This window comes from Balaenoptera borealis (assembly GCF_965194805.1).
Source record: "Balaenoptera borealis genome assembly, chromosome: 16".
Taxonomy (NCBI): domain Eukaryota; kingdom Metazoa; phylum Chordata; class Mammalia; order Artiodactyla; family Balaenopteridae; genus Balaenoptera; species Balaenoptera borealis.
Window position 1 is genome coordinate 64,430,650 of NC_138872.1, and position 12,114 is coordinate 64,442,763.

Genomic DNA, 12,114 nt, shown 5'->3' on the forward strand with positions numbered 1-12,114 from the left:
CAAAGGTTTGTGTACCTCCAGTGCTAGTTCCAATTTATTTGTGTGATTCTTTCACTTACGCCTGTCTCTCTCACTAGACTGTACGCTTCTTAGGGCAGGGATCATGTCAATGTAGTCCCAGAACCTAACACAGCATCTAGCACACAGGAGGCACCCCAGAAATTTTTGTTTGTTTCATTAATTAATTACTACCTGGCAGTTCACTCAGCACTGGGTACAAATAGATGAATCAAATGCACACAATTTATTCTCATGAAACCCACAGACCAGTCAAGGAGCTGACAGGAACATAGGAAGCTACAAAAGAGTGCCATTAAAAGGTACAGGTAAGAGGAGAGGACTTTCTAAATTTTTTTAATCAGAAAAATAGGAAATGGCAGAGGAGCTGAACCTTGAAGGCTACATTGGATTTGGCTTCACCGGGAAGAGAGAATGACAAGCCAGAGGAGGAAACAATAAGTAAAGGTACAGGGCTGAGAATATGCAGAGGGCTGAAAATCAAGGTGAGATTTTAATGTGCTATGGACAGTAATCCCTGCCAGCCAAGCGTCAAGCTTCACCACCCCAGAATGTTCCCAGAGGTACTGGAGATGGAAGCTTTGCCGATAAGCATCAAAGCACCAGCACCGTGTTATCAATGGCTTGGCCGGGTGACCTCCATGCAGGGTTCCAACGAAGCTGAGTTCTGATGATGCAGAGTTCACTGCATAGGCTTGGAGCCCTCACCTCCCCATCTATGCGTGAATCTAGCACCCAGATTTTCACCCCTTCTCCATGGCTGTAAGATGCCCTCACCCTGAGTGTGACCTTCACACTCAGGCCCTTTGTGACCAGGATGCAAGAAAGAGCTTGGTCTGATTTAGTTTGGGTCTGAGCTTTTAAAGACAGTGTCCTGAGTGAACAGGATCTCCTGCTCTGATTAATCCAATCAGCATTCCATGCCCCCAAAGAGCATTGAAGCAGGGGATTGGCAGAGAAGAGAAGGCAGCGCAGGTAGGTGTAGGGGGAGCGGAGATAGGCATAAGAAGACAGGAAAGGGAAGGTACCATTCCCTAAATAGGGGAAATAATGGTTAATAAGAGTTATTCTTTCTGTTTCTTCAGCCAGATGCAACTTTCCCTCTTGACTTGATTAATTCTTATTCAAACCTCAAAAGTCCATCACCTCCAGAAGTTTCCTCTTACCTCTTTCATTTTTATTTATTTATTTAATTAAACATTTTTTTTCTTTTGTAGCAAGACCATAGAACATAATGTCTATCCTCTTAGCACAATTTTAAGTGGACAGTACAAGACTGTCAAGTCTTACAAATGAACTTATGTACAAAACAGAAATAGACCCACAGACATAGAAAACAAACTTATGGTTACCAAAGGGGAAAGGAATGGGGGATAAGTTAGGAGTTTAGAATTAACACATACACACTACTATATATAAAATGGATAACCAACAAGGACCTACTGTATAGCACAGGGAACTCTACTCAATATTCTGTGATAACCTATATGAGAAAAGAATCTAAGTAAGAATGAATATAAGTATATGTATATGTATAACTGAATCACTTTGCTGTACACATGAAACTAACACAACGTTTTAAATCAACTATACTTCAATACAAAATACAAAATACAATACAATACAAAAATAATAATTTACCTTAAAAAAAATAGTTAAAAAAGATTGTTAAGGACCAGCCCTATATTGTACAGTAAATCTCCAGAACTGTCCTACCTTGATAAATCAGGTTTAAAAAAAAAAAATGTAAGCACAGGACAGGTGTAATTTGAAATGACCAGTGGACCTCTATGAGTGCCCCCTTCCCAAGGACTGCCTCTTCCCAGGGCTGACACCCTGAGGACTCTGCACTAGGACAAGTAGCCGTTGCCCACGACTTCTCCTTTGCTTGTGGAGCATGGGAAACACTTCTTTCACACAGAAGAGAAACAGTGAGGCATGGAGTTGGACTCTTCAAAACTCTGTCTACAGCAGCTTTCATGCAATCAGTCAGCTAACCCTCCAGTCTTGACTGTTTCTGCCCCCAGATCAGATTCAACCCAGTGGTCTCTCAACACTGTGACCCACTGTTGGGTCCTAGACCCACATGTTGGGGCCTAGAAGCTAGTAGTTTCATATTCAGCCCAGACTCAGCAGCCCGGTTTCTAACTCCTACCCCACCTCCTAGCCCACCCTTGTCCTCTGGTCAAGCTTTTGTTTACCTGGGTCCCCATCTTTTGCCATAATCAGGCATTAAGAAACTTTGAAGTGAGGAGTTGAGTCTCATTTATCTGTATGTTCTCTCCCATACATACACAAAACTATTCCCATCAAGTTATGATTATTATTTTGCATAATATGGTGAAGTCATAATTCTACTGCTTAGAGCTGAGTGACCTTAGACAAGGTCATCCAAGCTTTCACTGTCTGCCCTTTGTAGACTGGTGATAATGGACCATCTTCTAAGACTGTGGTGAGGATAAGGTTAGGTGTGTAAAGGGTTCATGGTTAAGAGTATAGTAGATATTAGCTATTCTTACTAGGTGCTCAATCAGCATGTTTATCAAATGGAGTCATTAACAGACCTCCCTTTTATGGGCTCTGCTTGGCAGTAAATGTATTGTGTGTAAATGTTGAGAGTAGGATGGGGAAGGAGGAAGGGGATGGCAGATGGGAGTCCCCAGGTTTCCTTTCCCCAAGCCTATTAAGAAGAAAAATTGTCAGCTTGAGTTTGGGGTTTAGCATGAGAGCAGTGAGTAGAAAGATAAATGGAGACTTGTCAGTCTTCTCCAAAATCTAGGGCATTAGCTCATTTTCTTTTTAAAATAAAATAGGTCAGCTAAGTGAAATTGTGCGCTCAATCAAAGATGCTCTATGTGTGTTTCTGAGTGTGAGTGTGTGTGAGAGGAAGAAGGAGAAAGAGAGAGACCCAGCTGGGGAGCTCAGAAGGGATGGGTTTCCCTATGCCGTGTCCTTACACCAAGAACTTCCTTGTGGGATTTCATATTGTTCCTGTCTTATCTCGTGGGAATTACAATCATCAGGCAGATGAGTCTTCTGTTACTGCTTGTGTGTGTGTGTGTGTGTGTGTGTGTGTGTGTGTGTGTATGTTGTGTGTGTGGTTTTTTTTTTTCATTAGGCCATCGTGGCTAATAAATAGAATCAAAGAGATCTGGCTTCAAACCCTAACTCTGCCACTCACTCTGGGTGATCTTGAACAATTTACCTTAATCTCTTTGAGCCTCAAGATCTTCCTATATAAGATGGAGTTGACATTCCTTACATTGGTAGGTTTTTGTGAGTATTAAGTTATATCAGATATATACAGTGGCATGCACATAGAAGGTGCTGAAAATAAAAAGGCAGCTGCTAGTAGTAGTGGTAGTAGTGGTAGTAGTAGCTGTAGTAGTAGGAGGAGGAGGAGGAGTTAACAGTAGCAGGGATAACAGTAGTGGTAGTATCAACAGTAGTGGCAGTAACAGTAATAATAGCAGCAGGAGTAAGAGTAGTAAAACAGTAATAGCAGTGGTAATAGTAGTCATGATGGTGTGGTTATAGTACTCATAGCAGTAAAGTAGTAAGAGTAGTAGTAGTAACAATAGTAGTGGTAATAGTAGTAATAGTAATAGTGGTATCAATAGTAGTGGTAGTAATAGTAATAGCAGCAGTTGTAAGAGTGTAAAATAGTAATAACTATAGTAATGGTAGTAATGGTGGTGGTGGTGGTCATAATAGTAAAGTAGTAGTAATAATAGTAGCAGCAGTAGTAATAGTAGTGGTAGTAGTATAGTAATAGCAGCAGCAACAGTAGTAAGAATAGTAAAATAGTAATAGCAGCAGTAATAAGTCAGTCATGGTGGTAGTGGTCATAGTATTCATAGTAGTAAAGTAGTAGTAGTAGTAATGGTGGTGGTGTTAGTAGTAGTACTAATGGTAATATTTTCTACACTCTTCTAGCTATATTCTCTCGCTCATAAGTTTCTAGCATCTAAGACCATCTTAGGAATCCTTGATAACCTTCTCAACAATTCAGCACCTAACAAGGACTCAACAGAATTAAAATGTGTTCCTAAAGACTCTCATTATAACTTAGCAGCACGTTAAGAAAACAAAGAAATGCTGCTTCATTGTACCTTGGTACCTGGGTTTATCCTAAAAAGAAGCTGGGGCTGGTCACCGAAAAATTTCTTCTGTGGGCCAGTAACTCATTTGCAAGGCTACGTTAAACACTATATCATCACATCATCTTATAAAGGGTGGCAATGACCTTGGCAAAAATATATGCGTTAGAGCAGATGGAACCCTAGAAAGACGGAAGTACTGAGTTCTTGAGCTTGAAATCCTCCCTGGCAGGCAGCCGCCAACTCCAGACAAGCGTATCCACTCTTGCAAGACAATAAAACACTTTCAAAGACTGCCCACCATTCAACTGTGATCCCAAATCATTTTCTTTTCCCATTGATTCCTTGTTCAAACTTCTGGGGAAACTAATTTGAAAGAAGGTCAGGGCTTTAAAAGGGGGGCTTGTATTTCCTGCATGTCTGGTTTAGGCTGTTTGAAGACAATAAAAAGCATCAGGTTTTAACCTGTTACCTTTCCACCAAAATCACTTTCAGCATGAAAACCACATGTGACCTCAGACCCAAACCTATTTATGTCTGTCTCTCCCATATGTCACTGTGAGAATAAGTCCAGACGGACTGGTTCCAGGGGCACCACTGTTTAAATGGAGATCACAATAGTGATTTCTGGGTGTGCATAACCCTTGCCATTAGCAACCCTGTAGAGCTGACTATTCCCTACAGACACTGGTGGCAGAGTGTGAGCTGATCTGGAGGCTGCAGGAAGACTTGTGTTTAAAGCCAGTGTTTTTCTTCTCCAACTGGAACTCAAGGAGAAGTTGCTGGAAAGAGTGAGGGATGTAGAATACTTTTGTAATATCAAGATCAAGTTCTGAGCCTCTGCTTGGCTCCCAGGAGCTCTGCCTCTCTCTGTCTCCATCAGAAGTAGTTTCAATGAAGGCTTCTGAATTCCCTCTGGGAGCGATCAGCACACGATAGACCCACGTCCAGCAACGAGCACACACCTGAGTCCAGAGCTGCTCTTCAGATCAGAGCTCACCTCAGCTGTCCGGTTATCCGGAAGTTTCTACTTCTCTGACAGCCTGAACTCTGAACCCAGACTGCAGGAACTGTGGGGCATCCCTGAGCTGCCTTCTCTGAGCTACATTTCTTGCCTGCTTCACAGTAGTCCCTGCCTGGTTCTTTCATCCTTAACCATCCACTGGAATCTGACCTCTGTGATTCACTGACTTTTTATGTTTCTTCTGTGACTATTCATCTTCTTCCTTCCAGCCAGACTCTTGGTCCAGGCTCCTTCTGTTCCTCTCCGTCCCATTCAGCCTGTATCCTGATGGCTCAGGACCTATAAGCTCATCACTTCTGAACAGCAACAGTGAGTGCTAGGAGATGGAAAGTTCTTGAAACGTCTGAGGGAAAATTCTATGCCAGGCTCAACCATCGATCAAATGGGAGTCTACAAGAAAGACATGTTTAGATGTGGAAGGACCCAAAATATTTATCTCCCATGCACTCTTTCTTGGGAAGCTACTGAATGGGTGTACTCCACCAAAAGGAGAGGGTAAATAAAGGAAGGGGAAGAAACAGGATCTGAGGGATCCAACATGGCAAACCAGGGATAGTAAGTCCCAGAACCATATTGAGCTACGGGCTTAAAGAGTGAGTCATCCAGTGAGAGTGGTCAAGGAGATGTCATCAGGGAAAAAGGACAGAACCTATCGAATGTGTGCAACTGTGTCTGTATATTAGGAAAATCATTGACTGGTATTAACAGAGTAGTGGGGGAATTCAGGGAAAAAAAAAGAAATACATATAGAGGAAACTAAACATTTCAGCCATAAACAAAACTTATATAGTCGTAATAACATAAACATTATTATTGATTTAACCAAGTATTTTGATATCATTAAACTGAAACATAGTAAATTGAGATAATTAAGGGTGGGAAGAGAAAGTGGTGAAGTTGACTAAAAAGAGCTAAACCGTCATAACCAGAAGCCAATAGGGAATTTCTAAAACTCATGATTCCAGTAATAGAGGGATAAGCATATTAAATACATGTATGTAAGGAAATACCCAAAGAAATAGCTGAAAAAGAATGAACAGTAATTTCTGGGGCGCTAGACTTGATCTATTTCACACTAGGCTTTTTAAGATTGTTTGCTTTTTAACCATGTACATATATTACTTTAATACAAATGAAAAAAATTAAGATGTAATGTTTGTTGTCAAAACCAGAAAGCATGCAAAAATATAAAGAAGGGAATGCAAAGCACTAACAATCTCACAATCTTGGGATAACCACTGTTTACATTTTTCTGAATTTTCTTATAATCTTATTATGTGCATTTTTAAAGAATTGATGGTTATAAAATATTCTGGTTTTCTTATTTTACATATTTCATCTAATATTATATCATGAGAAGGTTCTCAAGTCATTAAAATTGTTTAAAACATCACTTTAACATCTGCATTAGAGTCCATTAAGTAGATTTACAGTAATTTTCCCAGTCCCTTATCATTAGACATTTAGCTTCTGCCCAATTTTTCACTTTAATTTTTAAAAGTGTCACAATGAACATTTTGGTACATAAACCTCTTTCCTCATCTCTGATTATTTCCTTAGAAGTGAAATTACTGGATCAACAATGAGAAAAACAGAAATATTTAATGAGTAAAAAGCAGTGAAATTGTTATATGAACTTTAAAAAACCCCTGCATAATTGTTATAGATTTTTTAAACACTACATTTAAAAGATCTTCCTTAAGATATTCACACCCTGAGGCAAGTAACATCTGCCAACTTTTAGGCAAAATGGTTAGACTGCAGTTGGAAAGGAATGCTTATTTAGACAATGACTTCTGCACTGAGAGATTACTGAGAAGAGTCAGAATCATTAAGTGATTTGCTCTGGAGCTTCGCCACTTCTTTTCTCATAGATTATCCTGAGAAAATATTGCAGACTTGTCCAAAATTAGTGGCAGAGCTGGGACCCCACCTTGGATTTCGTCCTGACTCCTGGTCTCCGGCACACTGTAGTATCACTTGATTTGAATAGATGTGTAAACATGTTAATTCTTTTTTTTTTTTTTTTTTTTTCTATTCAGGTCTTCTGCCCATTTTGTTTTTAAACACGTAACTCTTTTACTATCTTGACTGGTCATTGACATTTAAAGGTGAACTGATAAAATAGACATTTCACAATTAGCCAAAGAGTTTTCGGAGAACTTGAATAATAAGTACACGACTTTCTGAAAGGAAAAATGAGTCGTTGATGGAACCAGAATCCATAATTTCATCAAATTCAAGGAAAAGAAAGAACCCAATGCTTATGTGGATTGTAGAATAGAAGGTCAATTCAAATTATCTGAGGCTTAAATGTAAAAGAGAGGAAACAATACGTTTCTTAGGTGCCTTTTGTTTATATTAATGACCTCAGATTCTTACTTCTTTGTACTTATACAAATATTGTATGGTAGGTGATATTATATTTCCCCAAGTTTCCCTTCTCTCTTGAAATGGATCACTGTCAATGGAGTACACTTCCCAGCTTCATTGATGGTGGATTGGTAATACGACTGGCTTTGGCCAGCGGAATGTGGGCAAATGTGTACGAGTTTAGAGGCCAGGACTTCGAGGCATCCTGTGTTTCTGATCACCCTTCTTGCACTGCTATCATCATCCATGAAAGGGCATGCCCCAGGGAGTACACCTAGAGTAGACCTAAACTCAGTTTGCATCCTGAAGTACAGCTATCTCAGCCAAGCCACAGACCAATGAGCCAAAAAATAAACACAAATACATAAATGTATATAATAAAATAATATATAATTTAAAAATACTGTTGTAAACCAATGAGATTCGGAGGTTGTTTGTCACACAGCATTGACGCAACAATAACTGAGTAATACATACAGCTTGTATTTTTGGATCTTCCCTCAGTCTATGTGCCATCCTCAGAAAGAGCTTGTTAATCCTACACAAAGAATAGTAATTTCCTAAATTATAAATCACATTATAATTAACAGGGTATTTTATAACATGTTGTTTCTATTTAATTCTCACAACAGAAAGTGAAGTTGAGAGGTAATATGACTCCTATAAGGTCACACATTGACTAAGAGATAGGGCTGGGGCTTGTACTCAAGTCAAATGCACCCCCGACACACAGAGAACTAAAGCAAACGGTGATACAAATGGTCCAATGAAATTAAGTTGCTAAGATGTTGACAACAAATACCCTCCAGGAGATTATTGCCAGTTGGGACAGAAAACAAGAATGGCATGATGTGGTTAGAGAATTGGATTTTCATTAGCAGCCATTTCTTACATTCCTCTGTATTCAGGGAGCAATCTGACACGTCAATGTTATTTGAAAAGCAAACCTTGCATTTCCTAGGGAAAATCTTCCCTCGTGATGTCCTGGGTACAGCTCGGTGGTCACATAAAATGTCGCAGTAAACAACTCAATATATATTTCAAACGTTAATTGCCTTCCCAGACCTTGGAAATTCTCACTGAGCTCACTCACAAGTTTTATTGAGGGCATAAAATTTACTGTGTTGACATACCCTTTAAAGTGCTGAATTCATCAAGGCCAAACCAAGCCCAGATGACATTATAGAGAGTGAGTCAAAATTTTTATTGAAAGTTTTGTTCCACCCTTCTCCTTTACATCACAACCCAAATTAAGCCAGTGGGGGGCAGGTTGGGGGGGAGTGGAAATGCCAATACTTTTTAAAAGAAATGTAATCATCCTTTTCCAAGCACATTCTTATGGAATAGGCATGAAGCCACATTATCTGTTCTGAAGTCTGGGCCTCAGCAAGCAGACGAAATCATGAGTCTGTGTTTGAAATGTCTCAGTGTGGCAACCCAGAGTCAGAGAGGCCCCTTGAGAGTCTCCAATAAAATGATGAACTTAAAGATTTTTCCTATGGGACCTTCTGACTTGTTTAAAGAGAAGTTTGTTGTTACCTGATTCCCTAAAGTGATAATTGTTCAAAATTTTGCCTCTAAGAGGCTTTGCTTGCAAATAGCATATTGACATGCCTGGTGAAGAGAGTATCTTAAAACATAAATAACTCTGAAGGATAGAGGAAAGCCTAGCCTTCTGTGAAGGGCTTAGTAGAGTGAACAGAAAGATGAAAAAGGGCATAGGATGCTTCTAGAATATGTACAAATAGCCCAACAAAATTAGATTGCAAGATGTCTACAACAAATAGCATTCAAGCTCCCAGAGACAGTACTCAGAAGTCACAGGTCAGTTTCACTCCCTTACTTAGTTAAACACCAATGCTTGTTAAGAACTCTGAAGCCAGACTGCCTGGGTTCAAATCCTGGCTCCTCCACTTATATGTAACATCACTTTAGACAACAATTTTCTGTCTTTGTTTTGCATCTACAAAATGATAACATAATATTTTTTCTCATAGCGTTGTTATAAAGGTAAAAGAAGTTAGCATTCTCAATTCTCAGCATGTTAATTATGATAATGAAGTACTGGGAGTAAGGAAAAAAATAAAACATTCGAGTTTATTGTGAAGCTTACATTCTAGTAATGTAAACAATACCCTAAATAGACAATTACAGTCCAGTGTGAAAACGCTTGAATGACCATCATAGGGGTTCCTTGGGATGGCTATCTAGTCTAATAAAGAAGATTTGCCTGGATACAGTGGTATCTGCCCCATTCATCAGTAGAGAGAAGCAAACTCACACTGACCCACAGATGATCACACCTATTTGACTCTATTTATTACATGCCCCTGCATAACAAATTACCTAAAACTTAGTGGCTTAAAACAACAAATGTTTATCACCTCATGGTTTCTGTTGCTCAGAAACCTGGATGCAGCTTGGCTGAGTACCTCTGACTCAAGCTGTCTGCCAGGGCTGCAGTTTCACCTGAAGACTCAACTTGTGGGGGGGTCAATGTCCAAGGTCACTCAGGTGGATTTTAGCAGATCACAGCCCACAGTCCTTGCTGTGTGGATCTCTACATAGAGCTGCTTCCTGAGATGGAAGCTGGCTTCACCTGGAGTGAGTGATGAAAGAGAGAGACACCAAGATAGAAGCTACACTCGTTTTATAAACCAAACTTGGAAATGACATCCCATCACTTCTGCCATACCCGATTTGTCAGAAGAAAGTCAGCATGTCCAGCCAACACTCAAGGGGTGGGGACTACACCAGGGCATGAAGACCAAGATGCAGGGATCATTGGGGGCCCTCTTCCAGGCTGTCTACCATACTCTGTTGGATCATTTCAGGCTATTTGGAAGGAATTTAGCAAAAGCACAAGAAGAAAGGAAGTTAGAAATTCTCCTGGCCACTGTCTTTGCCACAAACAACCAAGTTAAAACCAAAAACAGGGAAAGAAGTCAATCAATCTATTGGTGAAGTGTCCATTCAAATGCCACTTTTTCAAAGAAGCCTCTTCACCACCATGTTATTGTGGTCCCTCCTCCCATTGCTTGTTATCGCATTACCTTCTTTGATTTTCATCATTATATGACATATTCTCATTTATTTGCCTATTGATTATGTTTTTCCTAGCCACTATATCACAACCTCCATGAAGACAGGGACCTTGCCTATCTGGAAACTTCAGTACACAGTAAATATTTATGAAAGAACTGCCAGGATCTCTATACAAACAAGAGGCACATCTGACCTCAAAGTTCTTGAAATGTGGTTAGAAAGATTGGGAATAGTCAGAAATAAGCGTTTGCCACAATTTTGTCTTCAGCTGCAGTTTGGCTAGAAGACTGAGGAAGCCACTGGAGGTGGAAGAGTCAGAGGACTCTCAGTGGAGGAGGAGAAGAAGCTGAGCAGGGCTGGGATAGTGGTCTGAATTTGGCAGGAAGACCTCTATTTAAGAGAGTAAAATGGGGCTTCCCTGGTGGCGCAGTGGTTGAGAATCCGCCTGCCAATGCAGGGGACACGGGTTCGAGCCCTGGTCTGGGAAGATCCCACATGCGCGGAGCAACTAGGCCCATGAGCCACAAGTACTGAGTCTGCGCGTTTGGAGCCTGTGCTCCGCAACAGGAGAGGCTGCGATGATGGGAGGCCCGCGCACCGCGATGAAGAGCGGCCCCCGCTTGCCGCAACTAGAGAAAGCCCGCGCACAGAAACGAAGACCCAACACAGCCAAAAATAAATAAATAAATAAATAAAGTGTAAAAAAAAAAAAAAAAAAAAATAGGAGAGTAAAAGGGATGGAAGGAGTAGTTGGGTAAGTAAAGTAGGGTCAGGATCAAACAGCTTGGAAATCTAAGCAGAACTAAAAGCCAATCCCAATCCATCGCCAGTGGCCCAGCCAAGTGATACACTGAGGCTGATCAAATACATGAACTGTGATACACTGTGCACTGATCAAATACATGAACGAAGCCACTGCCATTGCCAGGCTCTTCCTAGATGTCTTCAAAAATGTCCCCAAGTGAGAAACACATCATCAGTGTTTCTCGAGAATGATTCCCTGCCATCTTATTCTCCCAGTATGAGTTAACATTCTTGAGGAAAACCTAATTCCCTTTACTCTGATTTTGTGTTCACCAGAAACCCATAGATGAGTGATTTAACAGCTCAAGCATTTCCACAATGACCCAGCTTAGGCCAAGTGCCCATTTCTGAACCAACCCCACTGTCCAGGTGATGGAGTTCTCTGATTAGCCAAGCCCGGGTCACGTGGCTGTCCTGTTACCACAGAGTGAGGTTAATCAAGCCACAACAAAGCCACGTGATCTAAAAAGAGAGGGAGGATGGTGCCCCAAATGAAAACTGGGGTGTCTTTACCCAAACAAGTTGAAGGATCCTGGGAAGGGAAAAAAACATCCTACACATCCTATCCTGAATTACCCTGAGCACCCTGAAAAACCACACCAGGGTTCTGAGTACAATTCGCAGAATCACAGCATCTTATGAGAGGCTTCCACACAATCAGATGAAGACTGTGTGGAAAAACAGAGCAAAAGATAATGCACCCCAACGTCCAAAGCAGCACTGTTTACAAGAGCCAAGGTCTGGAAGCAA

At 40.7% G+C, this 12,114-nt stretch overlaps 1 protein-coding gene across 6 annotated transcripts in view; it reads right to left on the reverse strand.

Moving 5' to 3' along the window:
• RPS15A (ribosomal protein S15a) overlaps nt 1–12,114 on the reverse strand; it is a 399,535-nt gene that overhangs the window by 79,516 nt on the left and 307,905 nt on the right. The window contains exon 6 of one of the 6 annotated variants that reach the window (XM_082362638.1): nt 7,153–8,053. The exons of the other annotated variants lie outside the window; for them this stretch is intronic. The gene's annotated coding sequence lies outside the window, so the exon portion shown is untranslated. Of the gene's footprint in view, nt 1–7,152; nt 8,054–12,114 lie in introns of those variants that run through there. 6 annotated transcript variants of the gene reach the window in all.